This window comes from Arachis stenosperma, chromosome 7 (assembly GCF_014773155.1).
Source record: "Arachis stenosperma cultivar V10309 chromosome 7, arast.V10309.gnm1.PFL2, whole genome shotgun sequence".
Taxonomy (NCBI): domain Eukaryota; kingdom Viridiplantae; phylum Streptophyta; class Magnoliopsida; order Fabales; family Fabaceae; genus Arachis; species Arachis stenosperma.
The window spans coordinates 62696615-62702549 of record NC_080383.1 but is presented as its reverse complement, the minus strand read 5'-3'; positions in this window follow the sequence as shown (position 1 = coordinate 62702549).

Sequence of the window (5935 nt, the reverse complement as noted above, 5' to 3'; positions counted from 1 at the left end):
CGGTTTTTATATTATATGTTTATTTATGTTTTGTGTCTCTACTTCATGATCATTAATGTTTAGTAACTATGTCTTAAAGTTATGAATAATTCCATTAATCCTTCACCTTTCTTAAATGAAAAATGTTTTTAATCAAAAGAACAAGAAGTACATGAATTTCGAATTTATCCTTGAATTTAGTTCAATTATATTGATGTGGTGACAATACTTTTTATTTTCTGAATGAATGCTTGAACAGTGCATATTTTTTATCTTGTTGTTTATGAATGTTAAAACTGTTGGCTCATGAAAGAATGATGAACAAAGAGAAATGTTATTGACAATCTGAAAAATCATGAAAATTGATTCGTGAAGCAAGAAAAAGCAGTGAAAAAGCAAAAGCTTGCGAAAAAAAAAATTAGAAAGAAAGAAAGAAAAAGCAAGCAGAAAAAGCCAATAGCCCTTAAAACCAAAAGGCAAGGGTAAAAAGGATCCAAGGCTTGAGCATCAATGGATAGGAGGGCCCAAGGAAATAAAATCCAGGCCTAAGCGGCTAAACTAAGTTGTCCCTAATCATGTGCTTGTGTCATGCAGGTCCAAGTGAGAAGCTTGAGACTGAGTGGTTAAAGTCGTGATCCAAAGTAAAAGAGTGTGCTTAAGAGCTCTGGACACCACTAACTGGGGACTCTAGCAAAGCTGAGTCACAATCTGAAAAGGTTTACCCAGTTATGTGTCTGTGGCATTTATGTATCCGGTGGTAATACTGGAAAACAAAGTGCTTAGGGCCACGGCCAAGACTCATAAGTAGCTATGTTCAAGAATCAACATGCTTAACTAGAAAAATCAATAACACTATCCGAAATTCTAAACTCCTAGAGAAGCCAATCATTCTAAACTTCAAAGGAAAAAGTGAGATGCCAAAACTGTTCAGAAGCAAAAAGCTACAAGTCCCGCTCATCTAATTATAATTAATATTCATTGATATTCTGGAATTTATATTATATTCTCTTCTTTTTATCCTAATTGATTTTCAGTTGCTTAGGGACAAGCAACAATTTAAGTTTGGTGTTGTGATGAACGGATAATTTATACGCTTTTTGGCATTTGTTCCGAGGGTTACCTGAAATTGTAGGCCGATCTCGGATGAGATCTTCTGTGTTGGTCGGAGCCGACGTGTCCGACAGGCGTACGGCGGCCGGAGCTGGTGTGTCCGACTTGTTGGACTTGGTGGTGGTGCTGATCCTTCATCCCCGGAGGGTAGGGGTACCTGCAAGGGACTCCGATGCTTAAGTTAGCAAGGGTACTAAGTAGGTATTGAGTAGAATCAGAGTATGAGTTATACCTGGGTGCTCCAGTGTATTTATAGTGGTGAGATGTGACCTTCTGTGGATAAGATAAGTTTAGTTATCTTATCTTATCTTATCTCTTATTAAGGTCAGCTTATCTTCCATGGAACCGCCCTTGTCTCTATCGACGTGGGCTGCCTTTGGATCTGGGTCGTATTCCTTGAGTTGGGCCCTTCTTTGGGCTTTTCCTGTCGCTTTGGCCGACTTCTTCGTAAAGAAGTCGGTCCGCTTGACCTAAAGAGGTCGGTCGCTTTGTTACTGAACATTCCGACTCGGTCATCTCGACCCAGGGTATGAACAGTGCCCCTGCTTGAGCTCGGTCTTCCTTTTGAGGCCTTGTTTTTTGACTTCGGTCCTTCTTTAGTGAAGCCGAACTCAAGCATTTTGTCGATTCCTTTTTGTAGAAGCTTTGGGATGTAGAACGTTTTTCTTCTTAAAAGCGCGCGCTTTTATATCGACGCTTTGGAAACGTGCGAGGGTTTAATGTCTACATTAATTTTAACATTAATTGCCCCGTTTTCCTTTGGCTCATTTATCTTGATTTTGAAAACCCAGAAACGGTTTCTCTCCTTCGCCCTTTTCGTAACTTCTTCGCATTTCTCTCGCTTTCAACTTTTTTCGTGTTGCGGCGTTGTTTGATTTTTCTGAAGCCTCTGCCTGAAGTTTTGCAGTTCCGCGTTTCAGCCCAGCGACGTTGCTTTTGCTCGTGTCTTCTCTTTCCAGATTTTCGCCTTTCCTCTTCAACTTCCTCGAAGCCTGCTGCTTTTTCAGGTTGGTACTAACTTTCTTGCTTCTTTCGCGGCTTTACTTTTAGTTTTTTGGTGAAGCTTTGATTTTGCATGTTTGAAAGTTTGAACCTTTTCATGATCTTGCGTTTGTTCGTCACTGTAAACGTGTTTTCCTTGGCTTTCTTTTGTGCGCTCTTTTGACATTTTCGTCGAGGCTTTCTAGGGTTTTGTTGTTGCTTCCGATAGAGAATCTGCATCTTGTTCTTTGCTTTACTTGATCATTTTTGTTTCTGATTTTGAGAAAGTTCGTACCTTTAGCAATTTCTACTTGGCGCGTTTTGACGTTTTTGGGAATGCTTTTTTGTTTGGTAAACTGTGATGACTTATGCTTCTGAAAATGCTTGCTTGTTTGAGGTCTTTTTCTTGTTTGAAAAATGCTGGGATGCGAACTTCACACTATTTTTCTGGAAACCTTGCCTTGTTACTGCCTCCAAAGGATGCCCCAGGACTTTGGTTTGAGTCTTGGGGTTTTCCTTTTCTTACTTTTCATTGCCTGAGAAGTATTGACTGAGTTGTTTTCTCCTTTGTCCGAGATGTTTGTAGTAACCTCATTTTCTTTTCTTACTTTGTAGGATTTAGTTGGCCTCATGTCTTCTCGCAATAACATTGTAGAGATGTCTTCCAGAGTTCCCGAGGGGATGTCTGATTGGCTGGACTCCCTTGTTTTGCTGTGTGTTTCCGTTGTGGACGCTGAATTTTGCACAGAGCTGAGGAAGCGTCATAGGATTTGTGGTAACAATGCTCGCGAGGGGGATTACGAGCTTGTTGCTCCTGATTCTGATGAGAGGGTTTGCTTTCCGACTTCCATTGAGAGGGAGCGTCCCTTCTTTTATGCCTATAAATACTTTTTCAGCCAGTTGAATGTTACTTTTCCTTTTACTGCTTTTGAAACCGACCTGTTGTGGTCGTGTAATATTGCTCCATCCCAGCTTCACCCCAATTCCTGGGGTTTTATTAAAATTTTTCAACTTCTCTGCCGTGAACTAGATGTAACACCTTCCCAGACTCTGTTTCTTTATTTGTTTGTTTCTGCCAAGCCTGGCGGTTCTTCAAAAAAGAAGGCTTCCTGGGTTTCCTTCAGGTCCGCCCAGGGCCACAAAGTTTTTGCTATGTATGATGAGTCTTTTAAGGATTTCAAGAATTACTTCTTTAAGGTTCGTGCTGTCGAGGAGGCCCGCCCCTTTTTTCTTGACGAAAATGATGAGCCATCTTTCCCTCTAGAGTGGCATAGGGATGTGAGAGTGTCTCGTTACACTTGGGAGATGCTTGATGATGTTGAGCGTGCTTTTGTTGTTGTTCTTGAGGATCTATGGGGGAAACCGCTCCATCTTGATACAAAAAGGTTTTTGAATGACCCATCCTTGGTTCGGACTGTTTTGAGTATTTGTCTGACTTGTTTCTGTACTTATTTCCTTTTTCTTCCTCTCTTGTAACTCTTTGTCGTGACTGTTTTTGTGTTTTGTAGAGATGTCAAAGAATAACGACTCTATGAAGGCCTTCAAGAGGGCAAAGAAGGCAACTGCTGCTCTGAACATCTCGGCCAAGGTGGCCGGCGAGGGATCTTCACAGGTTCCCCTGAAGCCCCCTGTGCCGAGTTCCCTTGGGTCGAGGAAAGTAATTCCTACTCCCCAGTTTCATCAGGTCGATCCTCCTCAAATTTCTGCTACTGCTTCTGGTGCCCCACCTTTGAAAAAGCAAAAAACATCTTAACCCTTTAACTTGGATGCTCCGGACTTTGATGCCATTGAATTTGTTGACCAGCAAATTGCCCCCTATGGTGGGCTTTCCATGGACGACGTGTCTCTTTTAAAGCATTTGTATTTTATTACCCAAAATAGTGTGAAGATGGCCCACATGGGTGCGGCTATTTTTCGAACAATTCAGGGGATTCCAGTTCATGCTACCAAATCTTTTATGGAGGAGGCCAAGTCAGAATTTGATCGAATCAAGGGTCTGAAGGAGGAGTTGGAGGTGAAGTTGGCCAAGGTGGAAAAGGAACTGGAGGGTGAGAAGGCCAGCTCTATTGCCCTTGCTGCTTCTCTGAAGCTGGCCGAAGACATGGCTTTGAAACATAAGGATAGCTATGTCTCGGCTTATAGAAATTGATGCGTCTTCGGGAGGAGTTGGAAACAGCTCGGGTTAATTATGGTGAGCTTCAGGGTCACCTTGTGGGTAGCGTAACTGCTGCCTCCGAGAACCTGATGGAGCAGTTTCGGGTTGTTGCTCCTGATGCCGACTTGACTCTCATCAGCTTGGATAATGTCGTGAGAGATGGTAAGATTGTCCCTGATGACCAGGATGATGAAGAGACTGATCCTCCCCTAGTGCCTTCTCTTAAGGTGTCGACCTCCTCTGTTCCTCCCATTACATCTGATCTGGATTGCCAGATTCTGAACCGGGATGATGGAACCGTAGATGCCGTGCCCCTTCAGACTCGTCCTCCTTCTCCTCATACTGATGCTGCCGGGAAAGCTCCCGATCTTTAGCTGATCTTTTTCTGGATATTTTTGTGTAAATAGCCCGGTTTGTGGGCTTTTGAACTTTGTTTTGTTTGACACTTCTAGTTGTCTGTCTTGCAACTCTTTTTTGAAAAACAAAAACTAGCTTCTGAGGTTGGTTTTGTGGTGACCTCTTGAAGCTTTTATCGTATTATGCATGATATCTGTTGAAATTTTGCTGTTCTGGCCTCTTTAGATTGTTTGCGTGCTTTATCGTTTGTAGCTTGGATCCTTTTGAGGCCGTGCCTATGGGAGGGTCCGACTTGTTTCTCGGTTTCCTCACTCTTGTTTGTATTTTTAGCGCCTTATAACCGATTTCTTTATGTTGGTCCCCCTCAAAAGTTATTTTTGTGATCCCCTTTTTTGGGCCTTTACTCGGTCTCTTTCAAGGATTATGTTGATAACTTTTTAGTGGTAGGAGTCCGACTTGGTTATGTCGGTCTCCTTTAAGTTATTTTTCATAGTCCTCTTTTTTGGATCTTTGTCAGATCTCTTTCAGGGACTACTTGTATAACATTTTTAATGGTAGAAGTTCGACTTGGTTATGTCGGTCTCCTTTAAGTTATTTCTGTAATCCTCTTTCTTGGATCTTTGTCAGATCTCTTTCAGGGACTACTTGTATAACTTTTTTAATGGTAGAAGTCCGACTTGGTTATGTCGGTCTCCTTTAAGTTATTTCTCATAGTCCTCTTTTTTGGATCTTTGTCAGATCTCTTTCAGGGACTACTTGTATAACTTTTTTAATGGTAGAAGTTCGACTTGGTTATGTCGGTCTCCTTTAAGTTATTTCTGTAATCCTCTTTCTTGGATCTTTGTCAGATCTTTTTCAGGGACTACTTGTATAACTTTTTTAATGGTAGAAGTCCGACTTGGTTATGTCGGTCTCCTTTAAGTTATTTCTGTAATCCTCTTTCTTGGATCTTTGTCAGATCTCTTTCAGGGACTACTTGTATAACTTTTTAGTGGTAGGAGTCCGACTTGGTTATGTCGGTCTCCTTTAAGTTATTTTTTGTAGTCCTCTTTCTTGGATCTTTGTCAGATCTCTTTCAGGGACTACTTTGATAACTTTTTTAATTTTGGGCTGACTTTGTTATGTCAGGCCCTTCTAAGTTAAAGTAATCCTCTTTAGTAGGGTTGGCCAGACCTCTTTCCAGGGTTTACTTATAACTTGGGTTGACTTGGTCCGACTTCTGGTCGTCGGCCAGTCTTTAAGTTATTATATTAGCTATCCGTAAGACCTCGTCAGGTTCTTTTTTTTTGGATTGCTTTTGATAACTTCTTACATTATTCTGTGTTCATCTTTGCCGATTTGTAGAAAATGGTT